This window comes from Macrosteles quadrilineatus, unplaced genomic scaffold, assembly GCF_028750875.1.
Source record: "Macrosteles quadrilineatus isolate MER2022 unplaced genomic scaffold, UCM_ALF_1.0 Scaffold_8__2_contigs__length_117827958, whole genome shotgun sequence".
In the NCBI taxonomy this organism is placed as follows: domain Eukaryota; kingdom Metazoa; phylum Arthropoda; class Insecta; order Hemiptera; family Cicadellidae; genus Macrosteles; species Macrosteles quadrilineatus.
Window position 1 is genome coordinate 93,759,640 of NW_026542601.1, and position 21,467 is coordinate 93,781,106.

The following is a 21,467-nucleotide window of genomic DNA, read 5'->3' on the forward strand; positions in this document are numbered from 1 at the left end:
ATATAAATATTCATCTGAGATACCAAGTGCCTCTGATCTTCAAAGCAACCTCTGCAATAATTTACATTCTAATTTTTTTAATCCTAGAAACTAGTTTAAATATCAAATAAGAAAAGTTCAATATTGAGTTTCTACGGACTTGGTTGTCAATTAATCTTTGAAATACTCCAGATATGATGGGATCAGATAGTGAACTACTTTGTGCAAGTTACCTAAGCCATTTTACGTTTGGAGTATATTTTGGATCAACTCATCTTCATTCTGTACGTAATTGGATTAAAGCTATATAAGATTAAGAAATTTGAGCTTTAAAAATAGTGAACAAAGTGTATTATTTAGGTTTTATTTAACACACTCAAAACACTGTGCTTCATAACTTTTAGTGTACTTGTTTAAAGAAAGTTAATAGAAAAATATTTATGTTTCGATATTTTATTATTTTTTGTTTGTTTTATGTTACAACAGTGCCTACAGCGTAACAGTAATATTTTAAACATAACTATGTTGAAGCCACATTATAACTAACCTCTTCCACCATACTCTGTGACCTTATATATGTTTGAAAAATGTAAAAACATTATTCGAAGTTAAGTTGCCACTAACACTGGCTAAGACAGTATAAAAATATGGATCACTATCATCTTTCTTCAGCGTTTCAATATGCCTATAGGCCTAGTAGTATATTTTCTGTGCTATAGGTAATATGCTTAGCATTAATACAGCGTTAATAAAAAAGAATCGTTGGTCCTTTCATGGAGAGGGATCTCCAATTAATTCTTCTTTAAGAAACGCACATTTTTATTTGTCAAATGGATTTCCAGATAGTAGGTAAAACTGAAAGATGAAATTTGTCATAAAATATTTTGTGAAGAAAATTAAGTGTTTCGGACAGAGTTCAGTAACTGATAAATACCGGACTGTACCTCCGAAAGGACCAGACTGTACCGACAATGAGCTATCGATTTTGTCACAAGTGCTTGGGGCCCTTTTGAAATCTAGAAGTTTTAGACGAGGAGGAAAACTAAGCATTAATAGTGGAGATGTGGGCTTAAATGATAGATATTTTAGACCTTAGCGTATAGTTTTGTAACTATTGTATATTCTAATCGAACAAAAAAAATAAAAATTTACTTGATACCAAATATTACGAACATAAAATGTTAAATAAAATTAGTGGAATGTTTTACCAGCTATTTTTAAGTTAAGTTTTTGTAACCATTTCGGAATTTGAATAACGTTTGAGAATAATCACTTTAAATTGGAAACACAATAGGGTACGTAATTTAAGCTATAAATATTTATCAAACTTAGAAAAACATTACATCAGTAGATCAGACAAAGAAATAAATGTTGTTGCTCTTGTAATTTTTGTCAACTTATATCTTCAAACAAACGACACATTTATTAATTCCAAAAATATAAATTCCAAACAAAAATGCAAAACTGTATGAAAAGCAATATCTTGAAAACACTTTGACCCCACTTAACAAAAGAACAAACGAAAAAATCCTGCACAAAGGAAAGCTGAAAGCCTTGGTTTCTCGTGTTATTTCCAGACTGGGTGAAGTACTGTTTAGAATAACAAGGTGGGCGAAAAGTCCTTGCTATCCCCCGTTTTCATTTATTCCCACTAACCCTCATGCTAAAGCCGTTCCATTTAGTCTGTCGCCAGATCCAATTTACATTGAGTATTTGCATGTTTTTCTGCTCCCTGTTTTAATATTCACTGTTTGACTTTATTCTTAAAAAAAAATTTTTGAACACGTATTTTATTGCTGATTGTCCAATTTCACTTATAGTTACAAAAATGACACTCTAAATGGGCTTGTGTAGGCCTATTAAATATTAAACTATGTAAATAATGTTTTATACTAATTGAATACTGTATCTAAAATGTGTATTAAGTCTGTTCCTTAATCCGATCATATTTAAATATGTTGTTATTATTTGTAAATGCATAATGTTTTGGGGTACGGATGTCACGCCTCGTAAAAATCCATTATATAGTCCTTGAACTTTTTTATGACGGAAATTAAATATAAATTCAGCTATATTTACACTTGTCCAATCAATTCACAAGACAGTAAATACATATAAAAGATAGTAAGTAGTTGTATACGTATTTCTGTGAATGAATAGTACCAATGATATTACCCAAAAATCTACATTGACTTAATATGTACCGAACATAAATTCGTGCATGGAACCACAGAAAACGTACTACAGTAGTACGTTTTCTGTGATGGAACCGAAATAGCATATCCTTTCGATACCGAGAAGTCTAAATTGACTCAGTCATAGAAGTTACTATACCAAATACACGTTCTGTTTCGAATTAAATTAACATTTAGGACAAAACTGACTATACATAGACGTTCCGACAACATTAATATTTGTCAGGGAATTAAATCAGTTTAAATTTAGATACAATTCCACACATTCTCATACCCACACACACAAGGCCAGAGTTATTACCTGCATTCAAGGTCACTGGATTTTTATCAGTTATGCAACAGATCGCACAACTACCTTGGTCAATTGCTTGGTTCAATTATATGGCTATTTGGTTACGAAACACGGTTAGAAATGCATTGTTATGTAAAAAATCGTTGTGGAGATTAAAATGTATGAAGTTGATAGGAATTTGCTTGTTTAATGGAATTATAACTGTTGACGTGAGAAAAATGTCTCAACGTAATACAGGGTATGTTTAAAGAATTGTTACTAAAATATATAAATATATGTAGATAAGATCTATAAGATCTAAAATCTAACAAGCCATCGTTAGCACGATAACTCGAGTAAACATAAGATTTTGTTGAAATTTTGTACAATCGTGTAAACCCGCGTTTATTCGAAAAAACCCGCGGGAACCAGCGTGATCGCAATAAGGGGGTTAATTTAAACAATTGTGTAGGTTAAAAACAAATAATTTAGTATAAAGAAGGGTTGCTGTACGCTTCAGCAATTGTCACGGAGAAAATAGAAAACATAAGATATTTAAAGAAAAAAAGAAAATTGGATATGTTATTCTTATGGAGGTTAAGTAAACTGTTTAATTTAGTTTGTTTGTTTATGGATATATTTTGATAAATTTTGGTTAACTTAGTTATACTAGTACTGGTTTATCGGTACTAGTATATTAACAATTCACTAAAACTCACTTTATTACCTCCCCTGTAGCAGTACTCTTCAAACATAATGTTATTGAAATAGGGAATAAATCTGACAGTTTTAAGAAAACATTTTAGTGAAAATCCAATTAGGCAAATAAAAACTCGTCAAATCTACAGGTTTGCTGTGGCAGGGGAGTTATGATGTTGTTATTTTTATAAAGCAAGAAATGGATCAAACTTGATTGGATACCTCCTTTAATTCATGATCCTTTAGTGTTTTTAATGATATGGTTACTATAGTAACTTAATCAATGGGCTGCCCGAGAGCATAAAATAAGTTTAATCCAGTAAAAGATATTTGAAAATATCTTGAAAAATTATTCATTGATTTTTTTAAGTACTGTATTACGCTTGATACCATTTGTTTGGGAAAGTACAAAAAAGCGCAAAATACTGCCTATACCCTACTATTTTATTTTTCATCTCTTAGCGGACATAGCTACTTAGTAATACTGTAATAATAATTCATAATCGTTCTTTAGTTAAAACGGATTTTCAATTAAAAAAAGTATAATGTGCAATTATTAGACAAAATTATTAATTTAAAGTATGATTAATGTGAAATTAAATACAAACTAGTTCTTAAATATTAAATAAGTAACTTATCATACTTCTACGATTTATAATATGAAAATATTACTACACATACACCAACACGCTTAAAATGAATCTAATTTTTAAAAGAAATCCTCTAATATAATATTATGTTGCAAACGTAACAAAAGTCATATTTTATGTGGTAAATGCCTAAGAGAAATGTTAGTCATATATATCAAACTAACTGTCAACCGTCTCAACAATGGAAGAATACATAGGAATACGACAGGCAGATTGTATCAATCAACCTTACAAAAGAGCAACTAATTTTAAGAATATTGCTTTTAAAAGGCTTCTGTTGTTCATCATGCTACACCGGTAATAACTTATTTCGTTTACGGTCAGTAGGGCCTCTTTCACTTACTGCCCTGTTAAAAATAGGTTTGGTGTATTCGGAATCAATAATATGATATAGTTTTATTCGTGTAAATATGTTTTAAGAATATGTTTACGCTTCCCTTCCTATTAATTAAATGTTAATTTGTTTTTAGCGAATTTCCCATATAGTGAATAAGCTATTACCGTAGTACTCATGATAAGACCTGGACCCGGGGCTGATTTACTTTTTCGTTTTGAGGTGCCTAGAGGCCAAAAACACAATACTTTCAAATTCATATATATATATATATATATATATATATATATATATATATATATATATGTACACACCAAACTACGCACCCTGATGTGTTGACGTCTTATTAATCTTAATGAATTATATAGACATAAAAGGTTTTCGTTCCTAAAGATTAGAAATTGTCCATCAGTGATTCTACTTGGAGCATTTCCAACTGGAATCGATCAAATAATTAATCGTGTCTTCGCATTGTAATCAAAAGCATTTACTATCTACGATAAAATATACTGTACATGACATTACTGTACTGTGAATGTGTGTATTCTTTCAACAAAGGTTTCGTAAAATTTTAACTCTTTCCTCTGTGTGTCTTGACCTCGATTGTTATTACTCCGTGGCAGGTGTTCCCAGTTTCACCTGTTGATTGTTGATCAGCTGTCTTCCCCTGAACCACCTGCCTCCTTTGTCTCTTTCTGGTTTTGTTTTTGTCTAAAGAAAACCAATTAAATTCGCAATACATGAACAATGGAATGAAGTGTCCGCTTCTAAACAAATAAATAAAATATGAGTTGTATGAATGTGTTTGTTGTAATTTTAAATTTTCAGATCATTATCAATTATTGTTATTCATACAATAGTCAGATAATAGTATATATATTATAAAAATTTGATTTGGATTTTGGTCTTTCTGTTAGTTATGTTCTAATTGTTGTTACGAATATCGCAGGCTGATTCGATAGTTATTTAAATCATGAATTCTCTTTTGATTTTGTTATCCTTGATTACGTCGTTGAAATTGTTATAATAAACAATATTTTGTTTATTAGTCATTTCGTATTAGTAATTTGGCACTATTCCAAAGAAATTATGTGAACGATACTTTTTTTTCCTTAAGGTACTGTAATTTACATCCACAAGAAAATCTTTTTAACAGTATGCGTAGATTTTCCCTGCGATGCACACGAGCTGAGAAAAAAGGTTTTAAAGAAACCTGCTTGCCTATTTAAATAGATTAGGCTACCTTGAAAGCCTATTAGTGCAGTATACAAATCTTGTGAAGTAGACCCAAATTATCATGGAAACAACAAATGTCCATCCTTAATCGTTGAATAGCAATGATCTTACACCACGAAACAATTAGTTAATGCAACAGCGACCACATGCTGACCACAAGTTTGTTCTGGCATTTTAGCAAAATAATATTGAACAGTCTTAAAAAGTTGTTAACATGCTGGAAATGAGTATCTGAAAAAAACCCTCTTGTCCCTTTATGCACAGAAAACATACTCTTTAAGTCAGATGGGTGATAGATGAAAGAAAAATATTTATTCCAGAGATAATTTAAACGGACCTTTCCCGTTAATTTCCCCCATAATCCCTACATAATTTGTGTGAAACAATCAGGCAATACATAAATAATAGAGTTTTAATCTTTTAACCCCCTACTAAATGAAAAGTGTATATGACAACTTGTATTGACACAAACTAGAACATATAAAACTATGCCGTTGAACAAAATAATTTCACAGTAAACCTAGAAAATGTTTGTTCATTCACAAAGTGATCTGATGAGAATCGAGCAATTAAATATTTTGGGTCAGGCACTGCAGGAACGAGCGCCTTGAATAAACTATGTAGGTCGATCAATATAGAATAATTGATGTAGGGATTGTCAATAAACCATTGACTAGAGACCTTTGATGGCGTGATTGATATTGATCTGATGTGGGATATTGGCTCGGCGGCTTCACGATGTTTTGTATGTGAAGCATTGCTATCAATTAATGGACATTATTCGAGTTTTGTAAAGATTTTAAAGCAAGTTTGTCGTACTCCAATTTCGTTTCCACTTCAAATATGGCTAAATATCACGTTGATGTCAATATACATCGATTAACTTTTCAAAATCCCATTGTCTCAAATGTTGAATGCGTCTTATATTTTGTATTACCTTTATTCAATTTTCTCAAACTATTTATATAAAAAGTACCTGGGGACCGAGCTTTGCTCGGGGGAAATCATTCCCCCGCTGTGATGCCAGCCTTTACTACTTCCTTCGCCATTTCCTACGTCATGGACCTGTTTCCTTTCCTTCTCATAGCATTTAAGTATTAAAGATACATTAATCTAACTGCCACAAACGGTTCCCACACTCTGCGAGGCTAAACTTTACTACTTCCTACGTCGTCGGCCTGTTGTCATCTCTTTCCATAGCATTTTAGTATTTTAAATACATTCAAGTTTAACTGGTGTGTGGGTTTGTTCCTTGCTATAAGAGGTGTTAAATCAACGCTAGTACTTTTTAGCTTAAAATGTACAGGGTGTGGAACAAATAGTTAACATTTGTTCCCTGATAAAACTGCTACTAATTTTAACTTGTTTAGCCACTCTTTCAAGTGGTGTTTTTAGAACACTTTTATGTGGAAAGAGGATGGAAAGATGGTAAAGTTCAAAAGTTTGTTATAAACCCTGTATTTCAAAAATTTTGGTTGTTCAGGATATTTTAACAGAAGATTAAAACACAATCGGCAACATCAACGCACTCAAAAGTCACATACAGGAAACACATCATAACATAATAGGACGAGAAGTCTATTTGGTCTATCCAAAGTCAATGATCACCCCAGGCAGTACAGTCTGATCTTCATGAATCTATTTGTTGCAGGGACTGTACCGCAGGACCGGCTCGTACCACCGAACTAGTAAGTAAAATAAACAGTTAAAGTTTGTCTTCAGTTTCTGGATTGTTCGATAAGCCCTACTTCCATAATTAGGCATTCTAATACAATGAGTCATTGATAAGTAGGCAGCAAATTGTTAAAATTAAATTTCCCTAATATTGTTTTATATTGGGGGTGTTTTAGTGATTAGTAATAAAAGTTATGGTCAGTTTTCGAACTACATTTCTTGTTTTGTTTCAGAAAGTTTTTTTTCTAATATTTCGTTTTACATAAACTATTAATTCACTCATGTCGTGTCTCGCAGTCAATTAGCCTCGCAAAATAGTAAATCGATGTAGCTAATATTTTGTCAGACATTTAGGTTTTATGCAAAGCACTAAAATATTCAGTACGATGGATTCAAAATACGATGGTCATACAATATCAAACAAAAGCATTAGAAGGGCATAAAATAAGTAACCAAATTTTTACCGCAATATAGGCCTACTTATGACTCAGATCAATTTCTCGCCCAGGCTTGGAAAATCATGAAAGTTTAACTGTATTGAAAATTGTTGTTCTGCCATAAAAAGTTTTGCCTGTCTGGGACATATGCGATTAATAGAATTTTGTCAAGATTGTCAGAAACAAAATAGTGTTTATGTTTATTAACTTGAGTTTTGTTATGAGGTGAAAACAAATTAAGGTTGAAGTAGAATGAACAACATAGAGGTATTATGACTCTCAAAAATCAGCTGTTTTTTTTTAGCCAAGACTGTTATAACAACGATCATCTACAGCTGGGTCCAGTTTCGAACCATAAAAAGCCACAGACTTTTCTCAGAATCGAACCTTCCGATTACCACTCGAGCCTCAGTTTTGCAGATAAAAATATCTTCCACTAAAATCAATAACTACAGATGCAATATTGAAACTGATATGTTAACCTAAAGCCCAGGGCAGGTCAGTAATATTACTTCTCCAGTTTAGCTTCAATAAACCAGGTCTCGTGTTGTAGTTGCTCAGAACTCTGAACGTTACGACAAACACTTTGATATATATTGCTCCCAAGTTTCAAGCCGATTTATTCTCTCAGGACACAACTGCCTCTGACATTATAAGCTGAGATTTCACTCTACTTATGTCCTTTTATCTAGAAACTAAATGTAAAGTATTTAATCATAGCATTTCGATCAATTATTGAAATGAGGCGTAAATATCAAAGTGAAAGAAAACAGAAAAGAAAAGGAAAACTTTACTGATTTCTCTTAAAGACACAACATGTTTCCTTTGAACCATACTAAAAGATTATACATTGACAATTAATGCGTTAACATTAGGGATCTAATAATATTTTTTTCAATACTTCTTTGTGCATAGTCAGTTGTCAAAGATATTACTGAACAGTTTAAATCCGAGAGAACATAAAATTGTTCGGAATCTATTAAATTGTTTGCTCAATCACCTAAGTTATTGGACAGTTTTTAAGAACAAAGTTTTCTGCCCCAAAGTCTCAAGTGCCGTAATGAGTGTGTGTGGGTTTCTTTACAGTTTACTTGAAGTTGTTTGACTTGAACTAACAAAATAGTTTAATGTTATAGAGAACCAGGACAAATTTTTTACACGTAATAAAAACAATTGAGATCAAATGCTGAACGTATAGTAAACTTTCAATTTCGTATTATTAGGCCTACATCATAGGGTTCAAAACCATACATCATATGGCCCGATTTTTTCATGATTTTTTCACTATTCCACGACTAGGGACTCCATTTTTTTTGCCTAGGATAGCAAACTCAAAATCAAAGCTACTTTAGCCTTGTAATGTGTTTATAGTAGACTCTCCTCTAAAAGCATGGAAACATGTAAATCCTATTTTTCCACAAAACACATAAGCCACAACGCCAAAGTGGTTTTGAATCAGACGTCCAGTCCATAGTAAAATTAAGTTCAAAACGATAAGTCTTTTTTTAGAAATAAAGTTGTGGGTTTAGTTTGAGATATTTCCCTTAGTGAGTGACGTATTGAGGTCAAGACTCTAGTTAATATTTGTGCAGTTATGTAACATGTATGTCGCAGCCTGTGTCGTCTGTCGAATGTGATCAATGCAATCCAGTCACTGACCGAGACCTCGCAGTGCGGCGTTTTATAACTCAAATGTATACTTTAAAAAATATACAAACGAGTTTGTTAATATGTATAAAATTTATAATACTGTATAACCAAAATATAAGTGGATTCTAGTATTTGTTGACTTATGTTAACACGACGTTGTGAAAACATTGGAGATAGAAGGTTCGTAGTATGTAATGCAATTAATATTTATATAATAATGTAATAAATAAATAAATCTTTTGTGGATAAGTAAGCTGTCCAGAGTCAATTTCAAACGAGAGTTAGGCTAAAGACATGGAAATAAATTTAAGAAGATAAAATGTATTTTTATTTAGGTTCAATTTTCTCTGATATTACATTACCGTTCAAACCTGTGCGTATTTTCACTAAGATCACCACCATCAGCTTTTGATTTCAAGCTAGAAACTACTTCAGACTGTATTTGCTCGCTATTTACAAAACTAGTCATGATTCAAAGAATCAGGTTAGAAATTACAAGATATTATTTTTACTAGAGATTACATTTACATGGTACAAACTAAAGATATGATACAGAGCCAGACTAGCTAGATGATATCTCAGATTATAAATTAAACTGTAGGCTAAACAATAGCTTAATGCATCATTTACTCGAATAAGGGCCTTATTAAAGCGTTTACGATAATACTCAGATGTGAGTTAATACGATGCAAGTAGGAGTGGGAGGAAATTTACTGAAAATGAGACACATTTTGACTTTAGGAAATTGAGTAAATTTTGAACAAATTGCAAAGGAAAAACGAACGGGAGGGGGCAAATAGGGTGAGAGGGGTGGTGCACTGGTGCAGCTGGGTCAGATAATAGTGGAGCAGTTATTGCTTTGATCAAAATACCTCCCTAGATTTGACAAGTATAAGGGAGGTTGTAGATGATTCTAACAGCCTTTATTTGAAGGTGGAAAATAAATACAGGACTTGTTTCTCCACCTGCTGTATTTAGTGCAAATGCAACTGAAGCGCTTGGAAAACATGCTTGGATTAAGTCAAGGCCACACCCTGAAAATACATCTCTGTTACGAGGTTTTATAGTTAACACGAGAGGATTATCCCTGATCTAATCTTCCTACTGACAGAATCAACGTAAGAATAGAGAATTGTCCATAGTTAATACTTTGAAGACTTGATGTCAGCTTTGCTGTAGGATGGAGATAGCGTGTACAGTCTCCAGGTCCAAGCAAGTCTCAAGCCGTTAGAAGCTATAAACGGTCACAAACTGCAGGATTATGCAACTATTGACTCCAGGATGCAATGTGTGAGTCTACCGAGTGGTTAGCCTTGAACTATCGGAGGCATGGAGGTCAGTCTGTAGAAAGGACACTGTTGTCGTTTACGTCTTATGGCGACGAAATTGGATTGATCCAAGTGAAAATTAATTAATTAAAACTTAATAGGTTTCCTCTAAGGGTACATATAAACCGAAAAGTTTTGCTTACCTACTCTTTGTGCAGGGTGGTTTCGGGGCTAGTGACCCCAGTTAAGGTAAGCTTAGGGTTAGGTTGGATTGGGTCATTTGGTCGGGCTTTACTGAGCTTTTCGAGTTTACCTAATTTAATGTTGCTTGGTAAAACGCCGTTTTGTGTATCTACAATTATTATGTAACCAAGGTTGTTAGTTTTAAACAAATTATAATAGTTTAGGTAAGTGATTTAGGTGCGTGTCTTCAAATTTGATGGTGATGTTCCCATTCCGATCCCCCATTGTGTCCTCTGAGGTAGATTTTGTCTCCGGATGCTGTTTTCCCTGGGATTATCAATTAATTAATGTAAATATATTCTACCCAGTTAGTTTGTAATTTATTTTTGCTTGTCTTTTAGACACATGTTATAGCTTTTAAATTTTGAAACGTGCTTAATTATGGCTCAGTTATAGTTAGGGTTCTGTTAAAATAAAAGTACCCGGGAACCGAGCCATGGTTCGGTATACTGTGGTTTATTTCGACTTACGTTTTTTACAACAAATTTTGGCTTTTATTATTTAAATTCCTGTGGAATTTCAATTTATAATGAATACAGCAGTCGAAATTATGTTAACTATAAAAAAGAGTGCATAACAATTGTAAAATCTACCCTTAAATAAGAGTGAAACGAGTTGGCGTCAGAGCACTCAAACACTAACACGAAACACTCATCACTCATCAACCCTGACTTGCTCTGTTTTCCCCTATATCGAGTAATCTTCAGTGTAATCTTTGCTCAATAGTTACAACTGATGTTTATCACTTTGTACTGTATTTTATAATTTGCTAGTATACTGTGGATGGCTTGTTATAAACACGTGTTACAAGTCTTTTGTTTACTTTTTACTTGTTATTTTGTTCAACCAACATAGTTACGTGGCAACCCATAAGGCCAATGTTAAATTTTTAAATTTTCGAATGAGTAGTAGTAAAATACGAATTTTTCTGAGGTAGTGGCTCTTGATTTCTAGAGCTATAAGTCCCAAATTCCAAAATTTAGTCAACATCCTTCCGCTTGATTTTGATATATATTACAGACATACAGACAGACAAACATACTTTGCTCGTATAAGAGTAAAGGATAAAGTTGTGTGCTCTCTCAATAAATAAATGGTTTCCACAAATTATTTATCTTGGGCAGTAGCCCAATAATGTAAATAGTTCAAAAATTTACAACTCAGAAGTTTTTTCAAAGAAAAATATTAGAACTTCTCATTTAAAGGTAAACCCTCCTCCCCATTTCAATTAAATATGCAGTGTTTCTTATCTGGTAAAACTATAATATACGTAATTGCTATAAGCTGTAAAACAAATACTATTGAACAGGTAAGAAACCCTATTAAATTTAATACACTCACTAACTGTTCGATACGATTGATTTATTGAAAAAAATCCATGATGAACTACTTGTCGAGGCTATTTGTTTGACAATCCAGTAATTTAGTGAAGGAAGAAAACAACTCACAAACGATTTCCCCAATCAAAAATTTGATAGCCTAATACTTTTTTCCACGAATGCACTGTTTTTATCCTGTATTTATTTGTAGGTCGCAGACCTAATTGAAGTAATGACTTGATCGTTATTATATGTATTCTGATGTCGCTAAAGCTAATTTTAACAATTTCACGCTTTAGTAATTAACCAACCAATCTTACAAACACATTAGATCACTAGAAGTTACATCAGTCGACATCTTTGAAAAATCTGGGACTCTTTCCTTCTTAACGTGTGGTTCCTTACATAGACTTTCAATTTCAATAAAACCGTTTATCATGTTACATTCAAACCTCGAAATGAAGATTGAATTCTGCAAGCAAACACAACGCAGACGTACCACGAATACAGTATGAACGCAGGTTGAGTGTGTGTGAGTAGCTTTTGTAGTCGACCTCTCTTTGTCTCAGTTGCTCAACTTTCACGCAACCCAACAAGGAAACACGTCGTCAGTATCTTAAATAGACGAAATAGATCGAGCTAGAGGACTGAAGGTCTCCACACAACACACAACTTCACGGGCAACCGGAACAGCAAATGTCAAGTACGACCGGAGTCAAAGTCAAAGGCCGTCAAACTGTTGTAGATCTCGACTCAACCTGCTGTCACAGTTGTATACTACGGAAAGAATATATGTGTGATTTTTGTGACGCCTGGGGAATTCTTCAAGAGTGTGAAAAGTCAACATCTAGTACCATAAAAGTTAAGAGTAGCAATAGGGAGCGAGCTGATCCAGTCCTAGACCACAGGATTGGTTTTCGAGGTTCAAGGCTCAAATAAAATTACGATAATCGCGCCAATGTATTTTATCGAAGTGATAATCCCACTACCCTCTAGCCCTCTTGCTAGACTTAATATTCCGTTATAACGTAATTACCTTTTATACTTGAACTATTGTGAAGGCGGTTCCGGACAGTATACGCAACCAAAATACTCATCACATTTTGTATGGATTGATGAAGAGTAAAACGTCAAACACTAAAATAGCTTCTCTAGAATTAGTTCTGTTACCTAGGTAACTTGCCATAAATAAGCCTATTATGACCATCGATGTATAATAACTCTACTGGATAGCGCGCTAGGTGGTGGAAAAACGGTCCGTGCCCGCCAATCGAATTGGCGGGATACCGAGGCGGACGGACCGATTGAACCTCTCTGTTTTACACAAACATACATTCACTCAACCTGCTCTGCTACACTTATTTGTTAACATAAAAATTTCAAATTGATATATTATTTTTCTGGAAAAACCAGTGCTCATTACTATGTAGCTAGTTTTTACATTAACATATTTTTTATAATTTATTTAGGCAAATTAAAACCGATGATTGTTTTTTAACACCATTGAAAACATGAAAAATGTAGTAAGCGAGGAACTTTTTTAGTTTTTGGTCAGGAAAAAAATTCCTGCGGCAAAGTTTTAGATCAAAGTATGAATTTTATTTTTTATTTGAAGCTTTTTTTGATACGGAGCCTGCTTGTATCATTTTTAAGCGATTAAAAATAGGCATAAAATCGCTTGGCGCGGCATTGGCGCTAGGAGCTCGGCCGGCTCAGCATCAGTTTACGGGATATAGAAACCGAGTTTCTAGCATTTAATTATCATTATATTACATCAAATATGTCATTACATTACGAAGAATGGTAACCAAATTTACAGGCGTATGTTTATGCATTTTAATGCTTACCGGTAGTCTATAGTTAACAAAATTCTTCGAATCAAAGAATAAATGTTGGATTTCACAGCAATATTTAATACCTAAGAAAATATTTTGTTATTATTTTACTTCAGTGAGAATAATGAATACATTTGAGATATTGGCATTAAATATTATACACTCATTTAATTTAGCAACATAATATGTTTTCCAAACATGTTAATCACAGTATGACAAAGAAACATACTATAATATAAACAAAATATATTTTCTTTAATAATGCAAAGTCTCTCAATAATAATTGGGCCTCACCGAAGCAAATGATGACATGCATATGTGATTAAATAATTATTGTGATATACTTTCCTCTGGTTAATGTTCAAATATAAATAAATCTAACTCTTTTATATCACCACTACATTTCTTATGAGCTTAACTTTTGACACATACTCTACAAAGTGTGAGCAAGTACGTAGATTAATAATATCTGCCTATAAAACCTCCTTAAGTTCGTTACAATCAATTATCCTCGGAATATTTCCACAAAACTAACATAGCAATACACGGCGAGAGCGGGCGCGACGCTCGCCACTAGGGTGACTCATGCCTTTTATCCCCACTCCTCGCGGACAGAGCGAGGGGTCCGGGGTCGCCGGATCACCTAGGAATAATAACTGATATGCGTATCCCTTATAAAGCGTTTTAAGTGTTACTAGTGAACCTGTGCGGCTCAATGCCCCGCAAAATAACATATGAATTTAGAAAACAAATTCATCGTATTATATATTGACTCGACGACGAAAATTAAACAGTAATAATGAAGCCTTGGAAGGGAAGCAGTCCAGCCATTTTCTAGCTGTATGTGTATTATATTTAGTAAATTAATAAGTGTTCAAGTTCAAGTATGTTATAGGCAGCGAGCAAGGTTATAGGGTAGTCATTTTTTAAAGATTTTTAAAACACATTTAACAAAACATTTTATCATATCAAACCAATTAATAGGCCTATGTAGCATATTTTGAGGGTCATAAAAATGCTGCTTGAAGAAAACACACTTTTAAAAATAAACACTAAAAAACAATATTTTTATCACAAAAGCACTTCCATGAATACTACGATTTTCGCCTTAAAGTTACCTTCAGGAAGATTACCCTGGTCAGAGTTTTCCGTAACGAATATGCGTATCCTATTAAGAGATGTAGCCTTACTTAAAACAAAATATAATATAGTTGCTCATGACTGAAATTGGTCTGAGTAAGAACAGCGCTGCAAATGCCAAAGGTAACAGAAATTAGCATTAGGGTAAATTTTTATCCTCGAAATCAAAATACGTCCCCACTCACTTGTTCTGGTTAAGACTTTACATTCTATTAAGTTGTTAACCATTCTGATCACATGAAGCCTTGTGCCATTAATAAGGCCCTTTTTGATGTATTAATATTCCTCATCAATAAAACCACTGCCCCCTTTTATTAGTCTAATCTGTGTCTTGGCAATCCACTGACCTCTATATTTAACAACTCAGTTGGATTTTCTAGATGGGTGTCTCCGCCTTCGTCTGTTTTCAAGGACCCACTCTTCTTCCCCTTGGTATACTGACAATTAATTACCTGACTTGTCAAGTTCATGTAGTAATTCATTAATACTGTTAGTTTATAAAGAAAATTAGATAAAAGTTACTTGGTTTGTTGCTTTCATAACTGCAAACTCAAAATACACCCACAAGTAAAAAAGAATCAAGATATTGGTTTAAAAAAAACTATGTTTGTGTAATAACATTATTCACATGAAGTAGATTATTTGTTTGATTTGTCGATCAGCTGTTTAGTTTCAAATGAATTAATAATGTCAAAGATTTGTGATTTAAATACATAAATTATTATAGTAAAGTTTTCTAAATCATGGTAACTTATTCTCCACTAAATTTTACTATTCCCAGCATTAAAATAAAGTAGTAAGATCCATTATGGGTAAACTTTAAGGTACACATTCCTTGATTGAAATGTAGTAGGTATACATTAAGAGTCATAATACACAGCAATTATTATGTAGTAGACTTTGACTATTTTCAAGTAACAAACATATGTTTCTGTAAATAAAAATTATCTCCCAGGTTATCCTTATGGAGAAATACAAAACTTTAAAGGGCTCCAGGGCCTCAATCTCTCATTATTTCCCTAAAAAGAAAGTTTCCTGCACAACTTCACGTTACCCTCTTTCCAATGACACCAAAAACATGTCAATCGGTTCAGTAGTTTCGGAGGAGTAATTGTCACAAAAACCTGCTTGCGTATTAAATAAGTATATATAGATATAGATTTGTTTGGAGAATACGACATCAATGAAATAACGAACAGCTGTGAAAGATGAAAAGCTGGATAAAGATGATTTTTTCTAGCTGTCACTGGAAATTTGTTATTACATTTAGTTTACAAATACTGCAACCATTTCCGATCATGTTTTGTAATAAAATCCAAAACCAAGTAAGATTAAAAACGTTGTGACTTACGTAAATAAACGGATCAAATAAATCGTAAGTGCAATAATATATATTTAGTGTACATGTTGCTCGAATTCGAGCAATTGCAAAGTATTAAAGGAGTTATTTCAAAATGAATAACAACGAATATTTACAATGAGTTTAAATAAGTCAACTCAAAGATTACCGGTGTGTAACTAAAACTATGTTTATCTTCGTTATTGATAAACCTAAAGCATTCATCCGGCTGGTTTACTCCTTCTCAAAATGCCTCGCTGTACAGGCAACACAGGTTATTGATAGATTGCCAATTGAAAACGAAAAGTCGTTTTGGTGTAGTGTTCCATCTTTTGTTTACAGTTGCAGACGATCTATTCTGGTTTTCAACCTGACTTAAAAATGGAACTGATTAGTAATCTGCTCACATTTCACCTTTATAACTGTTACTGTATAGTGTGAAAGTTGGTCAACCATCGGAAGCACCTTCTAGGAATAAATCAAAGGCTTGGGGGTCAACCTTTTGAAGCCCTAATCGAAATATCCTTTTTAATTACCATTTTGCTCTGCGCAAGATCTTAAACTTTAAAATGACACCTAAATCGTAACAATCGGTGAAGAAGGTCGGGTGAAAAAAGGACTGTTATAGCTTATTGAATTAGGAAGATAGATAATGTTAAACAAGACAATGACATATCGCATGCTTAATACTGGATATTACAAGACAATGCTTAACCGAAGAGCCATTGATTTCCGGGGGTAGATGTCCGGGGGTAGATGTCTGGGGGTAGATGTCTGGGGGTAGATGTCCGGGGGTAGATGTCCGGGGGTAGATGTCTGGGGGTAGATGTCCGGGGGTAGATGTCCGGGGATAGATTTCCGGGGGTAGATGTCCGGGGGTAGATATCCGGGGGTAAATGTCTGGGGGTAAATATTCGGGGGTAGATTTCCGTGCTATGGCAAATCACTTTATAATCAAACAATTACATGTTGATTATTTAATAATATATTGGGGGTAAATTTCCAGTCGCGGGCTGTTTATTGACCATGTATAGGCCCCGCCCCTCGTGACGTCAAAATGACGTAGGCGTTTTTTCATGGGGGTAAATATCCGGGGGTAGAAATCCGCTACCCCCGTTTTTCGAGGCCTACTTCAACCTGAGCGCGCAATCCAGGGAGTTATTATACATCGATGATTATGACACTCACTGCCTTATCCACTGTATCGCACCCGTTTCTATGGAGATTCTCTGATGAACAAACATTTATTTAGAGAAATATTATTAGACGTATATAAACTAAATTGTGTAAGTTTTCTCTTGAAACGTGATGATTATTAACTTTATTTTCATTTTTAAAGAGTCTTGTTGCGTCCGAGAGTCAGATAACATAATACGCTTTAAATAAAAATACCTGCATAAAGTAACATTTGTAAAATGCAATGCTGCTGTAGTAAAACCCCAAGGACCACTTTGCAGCTATAAAGTGTTGGTTTCATTGAGTAAATTGTAAATAGGTAATGTCAAACAAAAGGGCAGTCGGATACAAAAAACAGTTCACTAAACCGATTATAAAAAACATACACGAAAACATCAACGCACGTATACACGGTTTCATCTTGATTGTATGTAGAAAATTATACAAAGCTGTAGGAAGTATTAATATGTAGTACTTGCGTAAATTATCTTTTCCTACAGTTACCTAACAAAGTAGGCTTCCTTGCACTGATTATAGCACGCAAAGTAGTTAATTGCTGCATTTACTTACTTTTGCCGTACTCATATTTAGCCGCACTCCAGTAATTCAACGAAACAACACAAAACAAAGTGCTTTCATTAGGCACGTAATACGTCTTTGAAAATAAGTTGGCAACTATTAAAGATACTACGACTACGATCAGCTGGTGCAGTGTTTCCCATTTCGTTCAACGCTTGGATTTAACCATTTATCCTAACTAAAAACATGTATAGTGTTTGAAAGACTATTTTTGTACATGCTTTATATTAGGCCTAACTGTGTGAAAAATATGTAACGCGAGTGCAATGTAAGTAAGCAGTCTTTGCTAACTAGTTACACATAATTTCTGCACTAAAATGCAGCAAAGTGCGAATTTGCACACAGGTCATACAAATAACATACTGTCACTACAATAAGGCACAACAATGAAACAGCTGACGGTTGCGAAGATTGGAGATACCTATCAGCTGATTATTGCTACGAACAAGTTGTTCGACCTTGATTCAGGGTCATTGCTGCGACCACTGTTTACAGTTAGCTGCTCTAACTATAAATTCCTCCATTTGAATAAAACCATAAAACCGCCATTATTGCTCATAATTGCAAATAGATCATAATAATTTGTTTTTTTTACAAATTAGAATTAACACACTGTATTTTTTTAGGAATGATATTAGTCTGTTAATAAAATATTATTTAGATATTGATGTGAAATGAGAAAAAATGAAATAGAGAGTAATTATAAAGATTTCGAAGGACCATGGGTAAAATGTTGATGTATGAGAAATATTTATAGAATATATGAGAGGTAAAATTAAACACACCTTAATTACAAGAGTACAAGACACTGTTTTATTTACTTTTATATACCACATATGTTTTACCAGTTTAATAATTAAATATACTAGTGTACCTGTTGCTCGAATTCGAGCAATTTCATTACAGGCGACTCAAAGATTATGGAAATACTCACAATCTACACAACAGTTAGATATAATCAAAATCTTTTGTAAATATCTTTTTTCAAAAAGCTGATCTTGTTTTTTTAGTGTTTTCTACAAATTTTTCCCTTTCATAGTCGCATTAGGTTGTCTATGATAACGGTTATAAATAAAAAAAAAACATTATTTCTATTTCTTCTACTTGGTTGTGTTCTATGACTTTTTCTATGTTTCCATTGTTTGCAAATCTGTTATTTCAATGATTGCTCAAGAAATGTAGAACAGTGTTAATTCAGTTTTATTTTTAGCCTATATCAAATTGTCCAGGATTTCTCACTCTTTTCCATTCTATACGCCAACCCAAGTTTCGTCTACAGATGCAATATGCCAACGAATATCACCTACGTACAATCTCCAAGAAGTGGTAAAAAAGGCAGAAACCAACCCATACAATAGATATAAGTTTAACTCCAAAAGAAAAGAGTTACTGTGGTAATAGGATTTTCCACTGATTTGGTAATAGAACATTATATTGCAAAACATGACACGATGCAGAAGAAAATCCATTTTAAAATCAGAAAAACCCATTGCAAATACTGTACTTCATTTTGACAAATTCAATAAATCACAATTTAAATATTAACAGCTGTTTCATTAAAAGTAGTGTAGAATTATGCATATGGTCGTAATGTAAACAAATCTGGAGGCTACTTTAAAGGCTTCTGGGACAGAGCTCCAAGGGAATTTACCTAGTTCCTCTTTTGATGGCTCATATACAGACCAAGACCTTTCTTTAGAGACCCCTACCAAGTTTCTACGCCCAGCCGTTCTCTCAAATTAGCTGTGACAAAAACCCCGTTTTCCTCCATAAGAATAACATGGGATGGGAATCCAAAGGCCACTGGGGCAGAGCCCCAAGGGAATTCACCATGTTTCTCATTTGATGGCTCATCTACAGACCAAGACCTTTCTTTAGACACCTCTACCGAGTTTCTACGCCCAGCCGTTCTCTCAAAATAGCTGTGACAAAGAAAAACAGTTTCAAATTAATATATAGAAGACTAGTTGCTCTACCCGTGCTTCGCTACGGGGTGAGAATACAGAAAATAATAATACGGTTTTACTTTGAGATTCTACTATAAGAAACAGTTACAACACACTTACCAGGAAACATATAGGCAAAGGCTCAATCGTGCTTATTGATTATTCTCTCAATGTATTACAATACTATCATTTTATATAGTGTATAGCATTTAAAATAGATATGCTAAAGTATAATTCATTACATTACCCAATTGGCACCAAGAAACAATTCTCCTTGCAAACAAATAAAATGAAATAGCAGAACAGCAATTCTGACAACAGCTGGAGTTTCATAACAATGTTTGTTTCCCATGTTAACCTTATGGAGAAATATGAAACTTTAAAGGGCCCCAGGGCCTCATTCTTTAGTTATTTAGCTAAAAAGAAAGTTTCCTGCACAACTTCACGTTACGCTCTTTCCAATGACACCAAAATCATGTCAATCCGTTCAGTAGTTTCGGAGGAGTAATTGTCACAAAAATCCTGCTTGCGTATTAAATAAGTACTAGTGTACATGTTGCTCGAAATCGAGCAATTGCAAAGAAGTACAGGAGTTATTTATAAACAAATAACTTGTTTAAAAACTAATAACAGTCATAATTCCGATGATTTTAAAAGAGTCACCTAAAAGATTATTAACTAATGGAAATACTCACAATTTACATAACAGTCCTATTCGAGTTTAAAGGGTTAATTATTAACAATCAAACTGCCCATGGACGGGAAAAGGTAAGCTTACAATTTAAGTCAACGTAAAAAGGCCAACAGCTTTTATAAAGTACCATACTGTACCCAAGTTATTTAGCCAATTTGTAGACAATAAGGTGTAGGCTACTTTAAACTCTACAGGACAGAGTTAGGCAAAAACTGGCAGAATTCTGAAATGTTGTTATTTATCATAGACTTACTCATATGCCAAATCCTTAAAATAAAAATTCAATAACTAATAACTTATATCATTAAACACAAACCAATATCCAAAACTATACACATTTTTAATACAACATAGATAATTTACACATTGACGGTTTACAATTAACATGTCCTTCTTCTCACTATTAATTTTTGCTTCCAACGGGAAAAATTTGTTCCATAATCATACGTCATTCGTCTATTGGGTCTGATGATGATTGGAGTGTCCAATCGAAATCAATCTTCACTTACCATCTTTTTTGTATATTTACCGTCTTGTGAGTAACAGTATAAGCGTAAATATATGTTTCAAGTGTTATAAGACGTTTCTTTTATTTACTTTTCATAATCATTGAAATAGATTTATAATAAATAATCTATCATAAAGTTTAAGATTAAATAAACCTATCACATAGTTGTTTAATTTTTTTGGATCAGCTGTCTGAAATTGTGAAATAGGCATTTGACAGTTCTGGTTGTTTACATTTAAATGTCAAAGCAAATGTAAACATTGTGAATTTTCTTATGCTTCCATGGAGACAAATT

At 33.4% G+C, this 21,467-nt stretch overlaps 1 protein-coding gene across 2 annotated transcripts in view; it reads left to right on the forward strand.

Moving 5' to 3' along the window:
• Positions 1-21,467, forward strand: part of LOC129001400 (ubiquitin-conjugating enzyme E2Q-like protein 1) — a 52,639-nt gene that overhangs the window by 8,809 nt on the left and 22,363 nt on the right. The window contains exon 2 of one of the 2 annotated variants that reach the window (XM_054428654.1): positions 7,016-7,052. The exons of the other annotated variant lie outside the window; for it this stretch is intronic. The gene's annotated coding sequence lies outside the window, so the exon portion shown is untranslated. The remainder of the gene's footprint in view (positions 1-7,015; positions 7,053-21,467) is intronic. 2 annotated transcript variants of the gene reach the window in all.